Genomic DNA, 20,543 nt, shown 5'->3' with positions numbered 1-20,543 from the left:
CCCCATTTTCTTCTAGGTGATATCTTAAACCATATTTATGTCTAACAGGACGTGATCACTCTTTCCCAAGGGAGGAAGGTGCTGGATGTCAAATATCTCTCTTTCCTGGTGAATACTAGATCCAATACTGACGGTACATCTCCTTCCCTCATTCTTGTGGCTTGCTTCATGTGTTGATACAAGAATGTCTCCAGAATGAGGTTCACAAATCTGCATGTCCAAAAGTCCTCTGTTCTTGCTTCATAGGCCTCCCAGTCTATTGCTTTAAAGTTGAAGTCCCCCAGTATCAACAGTCGTGATTTATCTTTATCTGCTTGCACAATACAAAAATAATTACTACCTAGTCGATCAGGGACTTCATATAGGAGCCTCTCAAATTTCCACTCAAAGAATTCAAATCTTTACACACACAAATCACAATAGCGTGATGCATCAAATGAACAAATCCACAAGGGCCGTGACGAAGATTCGAACCTACGTCCGAGATCTCGGACGTAGGTTCGAATCCTCGTCACGGCCCTTGTGGATTACTTCAAACCTTTGTTCGAGGCAATGTTTAGGCGAACGACGATAAAGGGTTCTCTTCATTTACATGAAGAGAACTGCCTAATCTCACGATGCGGTTTCCAGATTGCAGTTGATTAATGCCGTTGATCAAACATTGCTCGTTACTTATAAGAAAGCAATAGATATCCTCTAGACCAGTGCTTCTCAACTTTTTTGGGACTCGCAACCTTATTTTCTGAAACTGAATCTTTTGATAATTACTTCTAAAACTCAAAAGACCTGAGACCTGCCTCTGCTACAATTTCATAATTGTGAAATATTGATAATTGAAAATATAAATAAAAACTGCCTAATCAAGATGCTCACCATTTGTTAATTCTCGATGATTCAAATATACTAGTACTCAGAATTTAGGGTCCTCGACCCCACCAGAAAGCATTTCGTGACCCCCTTTGGGTTTAGTACCCACTGATACAGATAAGGACCCACTAAGGATCCAGTGGTTAAGACCCACTGATTTATCTTCTAGCTCTCAACAGCAGCGACAGAGGAGCGCAAGGATAAAAACTGGTTGATGAAAGACAGCCTTGCTACCATTGTAAGGCCTCCGTTGGGACCGTCCTAATTCAGTGTTCCTCCTTACCTTGAGGTGCTTCCGGGGCTTAGCGTCCCCGCGGCCCGGTCGTCGACAGGCCTCCTATTAAAGGCTCCTGCAGACCCGTATGATCTGTTGAGTACAAAGGCACATTGAGACCCACAAAAACGGGGGGTTATACAGAGGACACGGAAATGTCAAGATACGTGAACCACAGGAGTGACTTGTCAGAATTTGAATAACTCGGGTGAGTAACAGCGCTGACGTCATGATCTCATGCGCTGACGTCACTAGTTCTTCCAACCAATCACACAAGAGAATATATCCAGTTCGTTGACGTCATTTATTCCAATAGCCAGTCACTTGAGTGAGAGGTTATGTTACGGTATCTATCGCATCACTCATTCTGGTAACGCGTCAACTAGCAGAGATAATAGTTCGATTATGTCATTAATCGATGTGCTCAAAATTTGTACAATTATCAAATTTCCTGATCGAAATATTATCGAATTAAAAACATAAATCAGAAACAACATTACTGATGCTGACAACCAATCAACTGCTGATAGCTACACTTACGTCACGGAAAGCAGCAACCAATTAACTTCAAGAATACAGTCTTTACTGAACTATCAGACAATTTGTAGAGGATTTTATTTCGTCACTTACAAAGCGACCAATGACTATCTTGCGGGAAAGGTAGCCGGCCGGCCTTCACAGTGGCAAGTGCCCGGATATTTAAAGAATGTAAACAGACATCCAACCATTTACAGCCCCGCTCCTGTGCCAGGTGAGCCCATTACGGGCTCACCATAGCCCGTGCTACTTGTTCCGCTCCTGTGCCAGGTGAGTCCATTACGGGCTCACCATAGTCTGTGCTACTTGCCCCACTCCTGTGCCAGGTAAGTCCACTACGGGCTCACCATAGCCTGTGCTACTTGCCCCGCTCCTGTGCCAGGTAAGTCCACTATGGGCTCATCATAGCCCGTGCTACTTGCCCCACTCCTGTGCCAGGTAAGTCCACTACGGGCTCACCATAGCCCGTGCTACTTGGAACTTTTGTTCCAAGTAGCTGAATCTTAAACAACAACAACAACATCCAACCCACAACTCTATATTTTCAGATGTGTGGGTTAGGTGTCTGATTTTCACCCCCGTTATTGTGACTTATTAATGTCTGAGAATATAAACTTAGTGTGTCTTCCGGAAGCAGTTCGATTATAGTCACAACGCAATTAGCTGCTATCCATCCTCGTATTATTAAGTCACTACATGTTCAAAAGCATTAAGAAAACAAGAATATACACAACACCGACAGGGTGAGCAGAGAGATTCCCGGGAAAACTAAGACAATGAACAATAAAGCGGGACACTTTTTTTGTAGTTAATTTATTATGCACCTCATACCCATGGTGTGGGCGGTGGTGGGAAGAGTTACAGGGGCACATAATAGGGGCTCAGGGACTGAATCACAAAATTCATTTATTTAAACAAGTTTAAAAAATGAATTTTTCCTGCCCGAAACTCTTTGCGTAATAGTGGCTTTAGGCATTGTATGTACTAGCTCTATCTATAAATCCATCAATCTTTGTAAAATCTCTTGTATGTACCTTACCTAAATAAACATTTATTATTATTATTATTATTATTATTATTATTATTATTATTATTATTAATATACGTCAACAGTGAGTTCTACGCCGACCATAAGTACAGTCTCCAAGCTAAGCAACTTATGTGGGGAAGTAGGTTAAGCAGCGGTGGATAGGTTACAATCACCCATATTTACTACCCTACAGTTAGCAAATTGGGAATATTTGGCTAAAATTTCTGGTAGTAGATAATTTTAAATTAAATATTTACAAATTTCTTGTACATTTGTTATGGAGTTGTCTCTGAATTCACGTATCTTTTCGCCCTCCATCACGTAGTGACGGAGGGTGTGCGAATAATTTTGTTGACACAGTTTACATTTGATCAGGTCTATATCAGCGAGTAATGAAAATTTCCAGAGGTACTTATAGCCGAATCTAAGCCGAGCAGTAGTAACATCTAGGAGTCTGCTGATTGTATTGGATGATCCATAGATGTGTGGCTCTTCTTGCATGATAATATAATGATAAATACAATTACTAGTATAGATTTCACTCTGCATCAGATCCAAAAGTTCTTGGTGTATTATTGCTCTCGGACTGCTTACAGGCAATTCAAGGGTATAATAAACGTCTTTGAAGGTTGATTCTTTGGCTAACTCATCAGCACTATTACGGTATAGGTTAAGTAATAATTGTAATTAAGAAGCAATAAGATGCTTATCTTAACATACTAAGAAGGTTAGGTGAGGTCGGTGTTTTCTATGAAGCTTTTCAAGGTAAACTAAAATATTTACAATCAATTAGTATGTCACATATGCACTTATTAAATAAGCCAATATTGACTATAAGCAAGTGCGAGAATGGGTTGCACTCATTCGGTGTCCATGTAACACGGGCTATAGTGAGCCCGTTTGCTGATTGATGAAGATTAAGCCACCAAGAGCTTGCCGTTTACTTCAAGTTTTTTTTTTTTTTAGATTTAGCTACTCAGAACGAAATGTCCATTTAGCACGAGCTATGGTGAGCCCGTAATTGAGTTCGGTTGTTCGCAATAACCCTGTTACTCTGATATTTGGGTCAAAGTTTTAAATGGAGGTGGGGTTTCCTCCTTTTTCCCTGTTTCTTTTTCGCTTCTGTTTTTGAGTGCACTGGTTTTAGTCTTGTTTTAATAAGCAGACGATGAGTCACAATAACGTGGCTAAAGTATGTTGACCAGACCACACACTAGAAGGTGAAGGGACGACGACGTTTCGGTCCGTCATGGACCATTCTCAAGTGAATTGTGATGAGGAATGATGATGATGATGAAGATTAAGCCACCCAAAAGGTGGCACGGGCATGAATAGCCCGTAAGTGGTGGCCTTTTTAAGCCATTACCAGTATCAAGAGCTGATACTGGAGATCTGTGGAGGTGCGAATGCACCCTGCATGATGGGAGATGTCTCCCTTGTGAATGTGTTAAGATGAAGATGAAGCCACCCAATAGGTGGCACGGGCATGAATTGGTAAGTGGTGGCCCTTTTGAGCCATCACCAGTATCAATAGATGATACTGGAGATCTGTGGAGGTGCGACTGCACCCAGCGTGACGGGAGATGTCTCCCGTGTTTTAAACAGATGAAGAAGATGAGGATGAAGCCACCCAAAAGGTGGCACGGGCATGAATAGCTCGTAAGTGGTGGCCCTTTCGAGCCATCACCAGTATCAAGAGATGATACTGGAGATCTGTGGAGGTGCAACTGCACCCTGCGTGACGGGAGATGTCTCCCGGACCAAGTGTGTGGTGGTGATGAGGAAGTAGAGACAGACAATAAATAGGCAAGAGAGAGCTGAGGAGCAAAGTAAGGTGTTGTAGAGGGGATAGTAGTAATAAATAATTGTTTTAATAACATTATCTTCGTGGCGGATGTTTACTTCAAATCTTCAGCAGATTATACATACACCAAGAAGTGAGGTACTCTTATGGTGTGGTAACCAACAAAGGATGTTGTTGTTGTTAAAAGATTCGCTACCTGGAACAAAGTTCCAAGTAGCACGGGCTATGGTGAGCCCGTAGTGTCTTATATATTGTCTAAGGACACAGGACGTGCTTGGAAAACCAGATCACTGAGGACTTGGTGACCTTGATGTCTCGGGACAAGAGGGAGAGACGGTCCCGGGCCGCTGCGGTTGGTTGGCCAACACTCAACGATCAAAGACAAGTTTCTGCATTAAAGGCCAAAGATTTGATGAAGGACATGTCAAAAATCTGCATTGTCTTCCTGCTTTCATATATTCTTTTTTTTTGTTTATCTTTTGTCTCCCTCTTGATGTTTCGTACAGATAAATGATTAAAGGCGAACGCAGCCAAGGTATTAATATAAGTTGAGAATTTATGCAAGAATATGGTTTATATATATATATATATATATATATATATATATATATATATATATATATATATATATATATATATATATATATATATATATATTATATATATAATATATATATATATATATTATATATATATATATATATTATATTATATATTATATTATATATATATATATATATATATATATATATATATATATATATATATATATATATATATATATGAATGAAAACTCACACCCCAGAAGTGACTCGAACCCATACTCCCAGAAGCAACGCAACTGGTAACTACAGGGCGCCTTAATCCGCTTGACCATCACGGCCGTCAAAAAGGAAGTGATAGCCGAGGCTATTTGAGCCACTTCCCCGACGGCAACTCGGATGGTAATCTTGGGCATAGCATTTCACCAAATCACCTCATTCTTTGGGGCACACGTGAGGAACACAAATGCGAACAAGCCTGAATGGTCCCCAGGACTATATGCGAATGAAAACTCACACCCCAGAAGTGACTCGAACCCATACTCCCAGAAGCAACGCAACTGGTAACTACAGGGCGCCTTAATCCGCTTGACCATCACGGCCGTCAAAAAGGAAGTGATAGCCGAGGCTATTTGAGCCACTTCCCCGACGGCAACTCGGATGGTAATCTTGGGCATAGCATTTCACCAAATCACCTCATTCTTTGGGGCACACGTGAGGAACACAAATGCGAACAAGCCTGAATGGTCCCCAGGACTATATGCGAATGAAAACTCACACCCCAGAAGTGACTCGAACCCATACTCCCAGAAGCAACGCAACTGGTAACTACAGGGCGCCTTAATCCGCTTGACCATCACGGCCGTCAAAAAGGAAGATTACCATCCGAGTTGCCGTCGGGGAAGTGGCTCAAATAGCCTCGGCTATCACTTCCTTTTTGACGGCCGTGATGGTCAAGCGGATTAAGGCGCCCTGTAGTTACCAGTTGCGTTGCTTCTGGGAGTATGGGTTCGAGTCACTTCTGGGGTGTGAGTTTTCATTCGCATATAGTCCTGGGTACCATTCAGGCTTGTTCGCATTTGTGTTCCTCACGTGTGCCCCAAAGAATGAGGTGATTTGGTGAAATGCTATGCCCAAGATTACCATCCGAGTTGCCGTCGGGGAAGTGGCTCAAATAGCCTCGGCTATCACTTCCTTTTTGACGGCCGTGATGGTCAAGCGGATTAAGGCGCCCTGTAGTTACCAGTTGCGTTGCTTCTGGGAGTATGGGTTCGAGTCACTTCTGGGGTGTGAGTTTTCATTCGCATATAGTCCTGGGGACCATTCAGGCTTGTTCGCATATATATATATATATATATATATATATATATAAATATATATATATATATATTATATATATAATATATATATATATAGTATATATATATATATATATATATATATATATATTATATTATATATTATATTATACATATATATATATATATATATATATATATATATATATATATATATATATATAATGTTCCATATCACATTAATGTTGTGATATGTTGATTAACAAGAAAGTAACTGACTGGTGGGAGGGGTGTGCTGTGTTTGGGTGAGTGGGAGGGGCCTTTACGGGCTATTCATACCCGTGCTACCTCTCGGGTGGCTTAATCTTCATCAATCAAACTAATCGGGACGGGCCTGTATGTGTTAGCAGTCGGATGGGAGGGGCCTGCATGTGGGAGGGGTATGAATGCTAGAAGTCTAATGGGAGGTGCCCTGAGTATGCTAGTGAATCCATCAGTCCACTGGCATACCCAAGGGCCTCTCCTACCAGTCTGCTAGCACACCCAGGCCACTAGTTTTGGTGTTGTAGTGGTAGACTGGTGTTGGGGGCCCTGGGTGTGCTAGCCGACTGTGTCTCCTAGTGCTAGCATACCTTAAACTTATATTCTATACGTATGCCAGAGGTAAGTTGAACAACTAATACATGACTGGGAGGTGTGGGGCATAACCAGCATAATGGAGCCAGCAGTGGTGGTGTCCCACAAGAAGATGTCTGCCGAAAGATTTGTTCCGTACGCTACTTGTATTCTCTGGAGCACGATCCGCTAGTCGCTTTATAACCAGGTTACTGCTGGGTAAACGAAGAGGGGGGGGGGAGATCAGCTAGGGATGTTTTGCCAATCGTTCCTCCGTACCCAGGGTTCGAACCCAGGCCGATATTGCTTGCGAGGCTTGTGCGTTGAGATTGCTTGCGTTTCGCGAGGCGTGTCGCTTGAGTACGCTATCCACAATATCACATGGAGCGTGTCAACTTGGCTTTGGCTGTAAAATTAGAGCTGTTGAACATTTGAGTCTGTGCGGTAGTCTGTACAGGTATTTAACAAGTTCTTTATTAATTGATCGTGTTTAAGTATTAATGTCTTATATTCAACGCCATTTGTTACCGACCCGCAAGGATACTGAATTATTTATATCTCGACGTCTTTACTGGATAATTAAGCCGGTCGTAATCTTCTGTATTGGACGCAGTTACCAGCCACTCAAGAGGTGATGGTGAGATTATTCTGCTCCGGGTGGCAGTCACTTCAAATGTTGCCTGGTGACATCACCTCTTCCTCAGGTTATCCTACCGGTCGTCTCCAGCTGGCTCGCCGGATCCTCCAGCTGGCTCGCCGGATCCTCCAGCTGGCTCGCCGGATCCTCCAGCTGGCTCGCCGGATCCTCCAGCTGGCTCGCCGGATCCTCCAGCTGGCTCGCCGGATCCTCCAGCTGGCTCGCCGGATCCTCTAGCTGGCTCGCCGGATCCTCCAGCTGGCTCGCTGGATCCTCCAGCTGGCTCGCCGGATCCTCCAGCTGGCTCGCCGGATTCCGGATGTTGTGAAAGTGACTATGGTTCGCCACTTGGGGGATGAAAGCTGAGCTAGCCACACCCATCCCCCCTCACTGTTATCCACCATCATGGAGACTGAAAATTGGCATAATTCCGTTCCCAGCTGGGGACTGGAAGTTGACCTTGCCCCATTCCCCGCTGTCAGCTGCCACCAGGGGACTGGAAGCTGTTTAAGCCCCATTCTCCGGTGTTTTCCGCCACCAGGATACTTACTGGAAGCTGGCTTGTCTCCCCCCCCCCCTCCACTCCCCCAGCTGTGTTCAATGCCTTCCAACGTCACGAAAACTCCGGGACTGCAAGTTGAGCGATGCATAATTGATTTTAAATCATATTTACGATTTTGTCGTGACTTATTTGGTGGTCACGAACATTGTTTTGAAATAGCTTTAAGTGTGCAGTCGTTTAGTTGAAGTACTTGCTTGGCGTTGGTAACTCCAGGCGTTACATGACAAACAATAAATGTACTCTATTTTTAGTTATTATCTTAGAACAGAAGAGTTCATGCATTATTTATTATGCTAATTAGTTTCCAAGGCCAGTTACAACTAAAAGAAACTGGATCAAAGAAGCGTTACGCGCGCTTGCGAAACTGAATCAAAATTTTAATAATCTTGTTAGCGAAAATTAATATCAATAATATTTATATCGGACCCCACGTAGATATATGCAATTATTTATTATCACTTGCTGATTCTAGACTGAGAAATACATTATTAATTTCACGCTATTTATAAAGTAATATCTGTTACCGAAAATTACCTTCCATTTTAGGCTTTAAACCAGTTCCCTTCCCAGGAGGACTGGCAGCCGCCGCAAGGCTCACAAAAACTGGTCCCTCGCTGCCCTGAGGTCGTGCGGAGGAGGAAGAGATGTGCGGGAAGGAGTGAGGTAGGGGAAGGAGGGAGATGTGAGGGAAGGAGTGAGGTGAGGGAAGGAGCAAGAAGTGAGGGAGGAAGCGAGACGTAAAAAAGGTGAGGGAAAGGGGTATATATGGAACGGGAGTGGGAAGAGGGGACGTTATAGCCCCGCTCCTGTGCCAGGTAAGTCCACTACGGGCTCACCATAGCCCGTTCTACTTGGAACTTTTTGTTCCCAGTAGCTGAATCTAAAACAACATCAATGGAAGAGGGATAGAAGGATGGGGGGAGAGCAAGTGGGATGTGAGACAAGAAGTTGGGGAAGAGTTCAGAGATAAGTGGAACTAACGGGCTTGTGTGGGGCAAGAAGTAATCATTTCACACCAGCAATCATCATCCCTTGATGCCAGGTGTTAGGGCTTAAAGTCTATCGTCTGCCAGGATCATTAAAGGCGCAACCCTCTCTTGCAACATTCAATTAGGCTGTAACGCTCAACAGAGCTGAGGGTAAATGTTAACCCTCAGAACACCTTTCACTTGTTTATAATCCTCTATTACCGTATTTTCACAGGCACAACTCTGTTCAACCGCCTCTACGACTCCCAGTGTGCAAGCAACAGTAGCCAAGGAAACACATCTTAATCCATCTCGGAAATTTCGCCATTATGTTATTACCTGCATATTGAAGCAGGAGAAGCAATATGTGTGCTAACACACGTGTAAGTTCACTTCAACACCTGCAAGTCTGCACGCCCTGTTCTTCACTCCCAGCACCATTACTCTATACGCAAGCCAAACATCAATCACCATACATCGAGAAGTGTACTTCTTGGTTTATACACAGGATTTACCTGAGGGTCACTAACACTCTTGTGGCCTGGACGAGGGCAGCAAGCCGGCGAACATTTTGAAGTTCAGAGTTTTGGCATTTATAGCTTCGGCGGGTAGGCGGTTCCACGGGTTTATAACCCTGTGGGTGAAAAATCATCTCATATTTTCAGTCCTACATTGTGGCTTGTTGAGTTTAAAACCGTTGCTCATTGTTTGTATTACATCCGACCTTTTGAAGAAGTTGTCTGTATCATCATCCACCAAATTGTTCAGTATTCTAAAACTTACGATGAGATCCGTCCTGTCATGCTTGGTTTACAGTCTTGTTAGCCCTGTGGCCCTCACACGCTTCTGGTATGAGAGTTGACTAAGTTATGGAATGATTTTTGTTGCCCGGTGTTGCACTTTCTCCAATGAAGCTATGTTTTTTCTGGAGATGCATAATTGATTTTATAACTGCATATAACTGCATATTTTATAACTGATTTGATAACTGCATGTTTGGATACAGTAATCCAAGTGGGAGCGCACCAGAGATTTATACAATTGAATAACTACCTTCTGTTCCTTAAAGTCAAAGGTACGCTTGATTGTTCCGAGGGTTTGGTTAGCTTTTCTTACTATTGTTCCCACTTGTTGTGCAACGGGAAGTTGGGGACTGAACCCCACAATTCATTTAGCTAAGCAAGTTACAATCTTGATGAGCAAGTTACAAATTCAATGCACAATCGTCACATCATAAATGGGTTCGCGATGGGTTCGAGACCGACCACAAGCACAGTTTCTAAATTAAGCAACTGACATATGTGGAGAGCTAGTGTCACAATTGATATGTTTGTCCTGCACACCGCCCCCCATCCAGTGGGCAGCGGTGGATAGATTACAATCACTCAGTTACTAACTACAGTTAGCAGACTGGGGATATTTAGCCAACACTTCTGGCAGCAGATCATTTTGTATGAAATATCTACACATCTCTTGAACATTTGTTATAGAGTTGTCTCTGAATTCACGTATCTTTTCGCACTCCATTACATAGTGACGGAGGGTGTGCGTAGAATTTTGTTGACACAGTTTACATTTGGTCAGGTTTACATCAGCAGATAATGAGAATTCCCAGAGATACTTGTAACCGAGTCTAAGCCGAGCAGTAGTAACATCTAGACGTCTGCTGATATTATTGGATGATCCATAGATATGTGGCTCCTCTTGCATGATAGTATGATGATAGATGGAAGTACTAGTGTCGATTTCACTTTGCCTCAGATCTACAAGATTTTGTTGAAGTTCTTGGTGTACTATTGCTCTCAGACTGCTTATTGACAATCCAAGGTTATACTAAATTTCTCCTTTAAAGGCAGATTCTTTGAATAACTCATAACTTTGTTGTATTTGAGTCTAGCTTCAGACACGAACATGTTACAGTTATGTCTTAAAGTTGAGAACAATTAAGGATGATAGAGTCGTTTGCAATTACTGTAATGTATCAAGTTTGGAGACTTGTACACATTTCAGTACGGGGGACAGCATTAATGAAGGGTGCGATTCGAACAGGGAGTGAAGTGGCAAAGCACTGTTCAAGAACATTTTGAACGTTATCAGTTGCGAGTTGAGTGTAACAGCCCGTCCTCATCAACAAAGGGCAAATGCTCGTTAATCAAACCGCCAAACATCCTTGTCTATGAATGAAACCACTTTACACACAATCCTCTTCAGGGGATAACGACTCCAAGGACACATTAGTAAATTTTAACGTATTGTGTAACCAAATGCAATATTTGATACACACACACACACACACACACACACACACACACACACACACACACACACACACACACACACACACACAGGTACAAAAGCGATAAAGTTAGAGAAGATTCAGAGGTATGCCACCAGAATAGTCCTAGAACTGAGAGGTATGAGCTACGAGGAAAGGTTACTGGAGCTAAACATCACGTCCCAGGAAGACAGAAGAGTAAGGGGAGACATGATAACCACCTACAAAATTCTCAGGGGAATTGACAGAGTCGTCAAAGACAAACTATTTAACATCGGTGGAACACGGACAAGGGGACACAGGTGGAAACTTAGTACTCAAATGAGCCAAAGAAACATTAAAAAGGACTTTGTTGAGTATCAGAGTAGTTAACGGATGGAATGCATTAGGCAGTGATGTGGTGGAGGCTGACTCCATACACATTTTCAAATGTAGATATGATACAGCCCAGTAGGCTCCAGAATCGGTACACCAGTTGCTTGACAGTTGAGAGGCGGGACCAAAAAGTCAAAGCTCAACCCCTGCGAGCACACCTAGGTGAGTACACACACACACACCTTGCCTGTGGGGCCTTACGGCTGAGTGGATAGCGCTCTGGGGTTAGTAGTCTCTGCATGGTCGCCCCGGCAGAGGCAGAAACAAATGGACAGAGTTTCTTTCACCCTGAAGCCTCATTTCACCTAGCAATAAATAGGTACCTGCATGCGGGGAGTTAGGCAGCTGCTACGAGCTGCTTCCTGGGGACGTGTGCGTATGCAAAATAAATATATGTAGTAGACATTATACAGGAAAAATAATTTGGTTAGAAAGGCGGGGTCCAAGAACTAATAGCTTTTGAAGATACTCATAGTAAATACAGACGCGTCCCTGGAAACACAAAACCTGTCTCTATTTGCCGCTTGTTACAACTTGTAATAAAGTTGTTACATCTTGGCTTAACGTGTTTATGACGTATTAGAACGTTGTTACAACTTGCTATATTGGTTGTTATAACTGGTTAGGAGGTGTTAAAACTTGTTCGAACGTTGTACCAACGTCGTAGTTTCGGTATGTGTTTGGCGGGGTACGATCCACATCCGGCCGTGCCTGGCCACGCACAGCTCACGCGCATGCTCACCAGGCCGGTAATTTGATGCTCCCGCGACACGCCAGTGCCATTATTCACGTCCAGCTTGAAAATTGGTGCTTCAGGATATGGGTATTTTGCAACACACGGAGCGACGCGGAGCGAGCTGATAAGCCAGGAAGATTAGGCAGCGGGGCACTCCATGGTAAGCCAGCGATGAGAGCGTCTACCTACCGCAATTAACCCGAGGGCGCTGTTCACCAATCACCAACATTTCCTAAGGGATACACTTAGCATGCGTTACTTGTAGGTTAAGTGGTGTGGTCGTCACTCCTAGTGATCTATACAGTTCTAGTTTTCATCACTGAGATACGTGGACTGGTCGACGGCTGGGAGTTCGATCCCCGATGGTCCATGGGGGGGGGGGGGGGGTCCCTTCCCAGTGACATATAGCAGCGCTGGTTTACCACTTTATCCTCACAATTACCCTTAACGTTCAGTTTACATCCGAGTTTCCAGCCAAATCCAAAGATTAAATACGAAATACGTATTTACCTCCCTCGTTAAATACGAGACGGAGGAGCCCCATTAATCTCTTGTAACCAAGAACATCTATTTCAGCTTATCCAGAAGACAAGCGTGAATATGAAAGACGTCCTCGTTGGCGAAGATCAGGCGGGGATATAAGTCACTTGGCAGCTGGGTTAAGGGTCAGTTTTGTTGGGTAGTGAGGCGCGGACAGCCTCGTTATTTTTCATTTCATTTCTTTATTATGCACCCCATACCCATCCCTTGGGCGGTGGTGGAAAGGGTTACAGAGGCACATAGTGGGTAGTTCATTTAGTTAAGCAAGTAACAATATTTTAAAACTAGTTACACAATTATTAATGTTATATATATATATGTGTACATTATATGTATATACAATCATTTGCACAAATACCAGTGGCTAGGGAGACATCGATAACCCTAATTGGATTTCCATCCCCGAAAATCTCACATATATTCGAACATTACAATCTTCATTTATGGTTTTGGGCAAATATACAGCGTATTTAGCTAATACCTAAACAGGCCTCACTAATTATTATAATCAGCTTTATTATTATTATTATTGAAAAAATCCACAGGAGCCGTGATGAGGACTCGAACCCATGCGCTGGGTGTTCCAGACGCACGCTCCAGTCGACTACGCCACGACATGGTCAAACTAGACATGTAGTTGACTAGAGCGGGCATCTGGGAACACCCACCGCATGGGTTCGAATCCTCATTACGGCTCTTGTGGATTTTCTCAATTGATATATATCACGATAATGTGATTTTTCTATGTATTATTATTATTAACACGCAGAAATCACACTAACGTGATATATATCATTATTATTATTATTAATTACTTAAAAGTACCACGATTCTTTATGTTCCTGAAATGTGCCTCTGTAACCCTTTCCACCACCGCTCACGGCATGGGTATGGGGTGCATAATAAAGAAAGAAATTGAATTCCTTATGTTTGAGACTGAGGAGGTGACTGGAGGAGGGTGTGGGTACAGTCGTCAGCAGGAAGAGTACTTGGATTGTTGTTGTTTTAGATTCAGCTACTTAGAACAAAAGTTCCAAAGTAGCACGGGCTATGGTGAGCCCGTAGTACGTCACTTGAACGTACTACGTATGGTGAGCACTTGGAGTACGTCCCGTCTGTAGCGAGTAGATTGTCCCAATAATATACTCGCTCCAAACGCCTTAGCCTAATGAGAGAAGCAAAGCTTTTCTTGGTACTAATTATGGAACTCAAACCTTTCCCAACTTCCACACACTATTCTCTGTAGCGAGTAGATTATCCCAATAATATACTCGCTCCACGTTCCTTACACCAGTGATTGATTGATGAAGATTAAGCCACCCAAAAGGTGGCACGGGCATGAATAGCCCGTAAGTGGTGGCCCTTTTGAGCCATTACCAGTATCAAGAGCTGATACTGGAGATCTGTGGAGGTGCGACTGCACCCTTACACCAGCCTGTCGGGAGTCATCACAGGTAAGGTTGTGAGTGTGAGGTGATGAACGAACACATCAGTGTGTCCCCGGAGTCGCCGGGGCTCCTGTAACACGGACACCTCCACACTACGGCTCTTCTGGCAACCGTCAGCATTTGTGGTGTAAATAATGTGTTTGTTATTCTGATTTTTGTGCTGTTTGTTTACCGTTGTGTGTGTGTGTGTAGGGGGGGGGGGGTTGGCGTGTGTGGGGGGGGGAGAGGGGATGGCGTGTGTGTGTGTGTGTGGGGGGGGGGGAGGGATGGCGTGTGTGGGGGGGGGGGAGGGATGGCGTGTGTGGGGGGGGGGATGACTGAGATGATTCTAGAGTACTGTGGTATTTTATTAATATTATCCTCCATTCCAGTAAGGAGGTAAGATAATTATCAGGAGAAAGTACTAAGCCTTTACGACTATATGCCACATGAAAGGGGACCAGGATAAGAATTTGGGATGGGACGGAGGGAAAGGAATGGTGCCCAACCCACTAGGGCCGTCAAGGTCGGGGGGATAGAACGCCAACCTGCAAGAAGCGAGACCGTCGCTCTACCGTCCAGCCCAAGTGAATCCAGTATTGGAGACAACAGGTAGTCAAGGACCTTGCTCTAGTGACGCAAGAATGTAGTCACCCCCCACCTGTGGAGCCTACAGTTATTCACTCAGTCAAGCCTACAGGTGGCTTACACTGCATCCGGTTGCATTCGCCAAGCCATGTCATGCCCGCCCACTCAACCCCGGGAAGGAATATCGAGTCGCTCCGCGTGCAGGTCTAGAGTCGTTACTACACACTCCCGGATACCATTATACTCGTTCACATTCAAGCCTCGACGATTATTGTGTCATCTATCGCGATACACATCTACGCCACCCGACAGGCATTCATTTACACACGTGGAAGTGAAGTGTGTGTGTGTGTGTGTGTGTGTGTGTGTGTGTGTGTGTGTGTGTGTGTATGTGTGTGTGTGTGTGTGTGTGTGTGTGTGTGTGTGTGTGTGTACTCACCTAGTTGTGTCTGCAGGATCGAGCATTGACTCTTGGATCCCGCCTAGATGTGTGTGTGTGTGTGTGTGTGTGTGTGTGTGTGTGTGTGTGTGTGTGTGTGTGTGTGTGTGTGTGTGTGTGTGTGTGTGTGTGTACTCACTTATTTGTACTTGCAGGATCGAGCATTGGCTCTTGGATCCCGCCTTTCCAGCCATCGGTTGTTTACAGCAATGACTCCTGTCCCATTTCTCTATCATACCTAATTTTAAAATTATGAATAGAGTTTGCTTCCACAACCTGTTCCCCAAGTGCATTCCATTTTTCCAGTACTCTCACGCTAAAAGAAAACTTCCTAACATCTCTGTGACTCATCTGAGTTTCCAGTTTCCACCCATGTCCTCTCGTTCTGTTATTATTACGTGTGAACATTTCGTCTTTTTCCACTTTGTCAATTCCCCTGAGTATTTTATATGTTCCTATCATATCTCCTCTCTCCATTCTTTTCTCTAGTGTTGTAAGGTTCAGTTCCCTCAGACGTTCTTCATATCCCATCCCTCGTAACTCTGGGACAAGCCTCGTCGCAAACCTCTGAACCTTCTCTAGTTTCCTTATGTGTTTCTTCAGGTGGGGGCTCCATAATGGCGCGGCATACTCTAAGACTGGTCTCACGTAGGCATAAAAGCCTCCTCACTTAGGTTTCTGAATGAAGTTCTAATTTTCGCCAGTGTAGAATACGCTGCTGTCGTTATCCTATATATATGTGCCTCAGGAGTTAGATTAGGTGTCACATCCACTCCCAAGTCTCTTTCTCGCGTCGTCACAGGTAGGAAGTTCCCCTCCATTGTGTACTGTCCCTTTGGTCTCCTATCACCTAGTCCCATTTCCATAACTTTACATTTGCTCGTGTTGAACTCCAGTAGCCATTCCTCTGACCATCTTTGCAACCTGTTCAGGTCCTCTTGGAGGATCCTGCAATCCTCATCTGTCACAACTCTTCTCATCAACTTTGCGTCATCCGAGAACATCGACATGTAGGACTCTACTCCTGTAAACATGTCGTTAACATATATTAGAAATAGAATTGGTCCCAGCACCGATCCTTGAGGTACTCCACTTGTTACTGTTCGCCAGTCCGACTTCTCGCCCCTTACCATAACTCTTTGGCTCCTTCCTGTTAGGAAGTTCCTTGTCCATGCTAGGGCCTTTCCTCCCACCCCCGCCTGCCTCTCGAGCTTGAACAGCAGTCTCATGTGCGGTACTGTATCAAAGGCTTTTTGGCAGTCCAGAAATATGCAGTCCGCCCAACCATCTCTGTCCTGTCTTATCCTCGTTATTTTATCACAGAATTCCACAAGGTTTGTTAGGCACGATTTCCCTTTCCAGAACCCATGTTGATGTTTGTTTACAAACCTAACGTTCTCCAGAGTGTATGTACTCACCTAATTGTACTCACCTAATTGTGCTTGCGGGGGTTGAGCTCTGGCTCTTTGGTCCCGCCTCTCAACCGTCAATCAACTGGTGTACAGATTCCTGAGCCTATTGGGCTCTATCATATCTACATTTGAAACTGTGTATGGAGTCAGCCTCCACCACATCACTTCCTAATGCATTCCATTTGCTAACTACTCTGACACTGAAAAAGTTCTTTCTAACGTCTCTGTGGCTCATTTGGGTACTCAGCTTCCACCTGTGTCCCCTTGTTCGCGTCCCACCAGTGTTGAAAAGTTCGTCCTTGTTTACCCGGTCGATTCCCCTGAGGATTTTGTAGGTTGTGATCATGTCCCCCCTTACTCTTCTGTCTTCCAGTGTCGTGAGGTGCATTTCCCGCAGCCTTTCCTCATAACTCATGCCTCTTAGTTCTGGGACTAGTCTAGTAGCATACCTTTGGACTTTTTCCAGCTTCGTCTTGTGCTTGACAAGGTACGGGCTCCATGCTGGGGCCGCATACTCCAGGATTGGTCTTACATATGTGGTGTACAAGATTCTGAATGATTCCTTACACAGGTTCCTGAACGCCGTTCTGATGTTAGCCAGCCTCGCATATGCCGCAGACGTTATTCTCTTTATGTGGGCTTCAGGAGACAGGTTTGGTGTGATATCAACTCCTAGATCTTTCTCTCTGTCTGTTTCATTAAGTACTTCATCTCCTATTCTGTATCCTGTGCCTGGCCTCCTGTTTCCACTGCCTAGTTTCATTACTTTGCATTTACTCGGGTTGAACTTCAACAGCCATTTGTTGGACCATTCACTCAGTCTATCCAGGTCATCTTGTAGCCTCCTACTATCATCCTCTGTTTCAATCCTCCTCATAATTTTTGCATCGTCGGCAAACATTGAGAGGAACGAATCTATACCCTCTGGGAGATCATTTACATATACCAGAAACAGTATAGGTCCAAGGACTGACCCCTGCGGGACTCCACTTGTGACGTCTCGCCAATCTGAGACCTCGCCCCTCACACAGACTCGTTGTCTCCTGTTGCTTAGGTATTCCTCTATCCACCGTAGTACCTTCCCTCTCACTCCAGCCTGCGTGTGTGTGTGTGTGTGTGTGTGTGTGTGTGTGTGTGTGTGTGTGTGTGTGTGTGTGTGTGTGTGTGTGTGTGTGTGTGCGTATTCATCTAGTTGCACTCACCTAGTTGTGCTTTCGGGAGTTGAGCTTTAGCTCTGTTGTGTTGCCTGTAGCGATGCGGTCCGCTAATCTTCCGGTACGAGCTCACTGGTCCTCGACACAATACTGGGGAATCCCACCCAAGAGCCCAGCACGCACTCCATACCCTTCCTCGTCGCCCCGGGCACTGGTTGTGGTGGTGGGGATAGTGGTCGTCCTGGCAGTGGTCGTCCTGGCAGCAGTCGTCCTGGTAGCAGTGGTAGTTGTGATAGTGGTGGTGGTAGTAGTCATAGTGGATGTGCTGGTGTTTGTAGTAGTGTTGGAAGTAGTGGTCGTGGTCGTGGTGGTAGTAGTGGTGGTGGTACTGGTGGTGGTGGTGATAGTGGTACCGCTCCACCTAGCGGGCCACGCCCACTCCCTGCCTGACCTGGGAGCCGCCCCTCAGCCCTACCCGGATACAGCGCCCACCTCCTCTCAGCGACACACCACCACCCGGATAAGAACGATCTTAAAATCTGGAGCAATTTTTGAATGCCACCAGTCATTGCTGGCTACATAAAACGACTTAACTTAAACTCATGAGCCGTGACATATTAATTCCCCAAATAGATCTTATTAGCTCGAATAAATCACCCAGGCACCTTTGGCATAGGATGAACCAATATATTTTGGAGATCGAATTCAAATGTTAAAATAATTCAAGTTAAAAGAAAATGTTGAACCCTTGATTTTACCAACTGGGGAAATTCGAGTGACGACATTGGCTAATTGACCAACATTGTATCGAGGGCGGTAGGAAGTGAGCCACAAGGCCGTGACCCCTAGGTGATCCTTCCAACCAAAACGTGACCCCCAAGTGATCCTTGCAACCAATAAGTGGCCCCCAAGTGATCCTTGCAACCAATAAGTGGCCCCCAAGTGATCCTTGCAACCAATAAGTGGCCCCCAAGTGATCCTTGCAACCAATAAGTGGCCCCCAAGTGATCCTTGCAACCAATAAGTGGCCCCAAAGTGATCCTTGCAACCAATAAGTGGCCCCCAAGTGATCCTTGCAACCAATAAGTGGCCCCCAAGTGATCCTTGCAACCAATAAGTGGCCCCCAAGTGATCCTTGCAACCAATAAGTGGCCCCCAAGTGATCCTTGCAACCAATAAGTGGCCCCCAAGTGATCCTTGCAACCAATAAGTGGCCCCCAAGTGATCCTTGCAACCAATAAGTGGCCCCCAGGTGATCCTTGCAACCAATAAGTGGCCCCCAAGTGATCCTTGCAACCAATAAGTGGCCCCCCAGGTGATCCTTGCAACCAATAAGTGGCCCCCAAGTGATCCTTGCAACCAATAAGTGGCCCCAAGTGATCCTTGCAACCAATAAGTGGCCCCCAAGTGATCCTTGCAACCAATAAGTGGCCCCCAAGTGATCCTTGCAACCAATAAGTGGCCCCCAGGTGATCCTTGCAACCAATAAGTGGCCCCCAAGTGATCCTTGCAACCAATAAGTGGCCCCCCAGGTGATCCTTGCAACCAATAAGTGGCCCCCCAGGTGATCCTTGCAACCAAAACGTGGCCCCCAAGTGATCCTTGCAACCAATAAGTGGCCCCCAAGTGATCCTTGTAACCAATAAATGGCCCCCAAGTGATCCTTGCAACCAATAAGTGGCCCCCAGGTGATCCTTGCAACCAATAAGTGGCCCCCAAGTGATCCTTGCAACCAATAAGTGGCCCCCAGGTGATCCTTGCAACCAATAAGTGGCCCCCCAGGTGATCCTTGCAACCAAAACGTGGCCCCCAAGTGATCCTTGCAACCAATAAGTGGCCCTCAAGTGATCCTTGCAACCAATAAGTGGCCCCCAAGTGATCCTTGCAACCAATAAGTGGCCCCGAAGACGCTATGCACCAACTATCACCTCTCAATCACCAAACCAATCGCGTGTTTAGATATTAGACACATCGGTCGTACCGAAGGACGCCTGAGAACGGACTATAGTGGTAAACAATTGGAAAAAACAGGTTTATGGGTGCCGGTGCGGCCTTCGTTAGTCAGCGGACGGGCGGGACAACTGCTGGATTACTGCAGGTGTGTCGGGGTGGCTGGCGGCCCCGCACATACCTGTGATGGCGCTCAGCACCGTCACCACCGCCACGGCCGCTATAAATGCCTTGTGGGGTCATCAACGCGGCCGCTATAAATGCCTTGTGGGGTCATCAACGCGGCCGCTATAAATGCCTTGTGGGGTCATCAACGCGGCCGCTATAAATGCCTTGTGGGGTCATCAACGCGGCCGCTATAAATGCCTTGTGGGGTCATCAACGCGGCCGCTATAAATGCCTTGTGGGGTCATCAACGCGGCCGCTATAAATGCCTTGTGGGGTCATCAACGCGGCCGCTATAAATGCCTTGTGGGGTCATCAACGCGGCCGCTATAAATGCCTTGTGGGGTC

This window comes from Procambarus clarkii, chromosome 29 (genome assembly GCF_040958095.1).
Source record: "Procambarus clarkii isolate CNS0578487 chromosome 29, FALCON_Pclarkii_2.0, whole genome shotgun sequence".
Taxonomy (NCBI): Eukaryota; Metazoa; Arthropoda; class Malacostraca; order Decapoda; family Cambaridae; genus Procambarus; species Procambarus clarkii.
Note: the sequence above shows the minus strand (reverse complement) of the source record.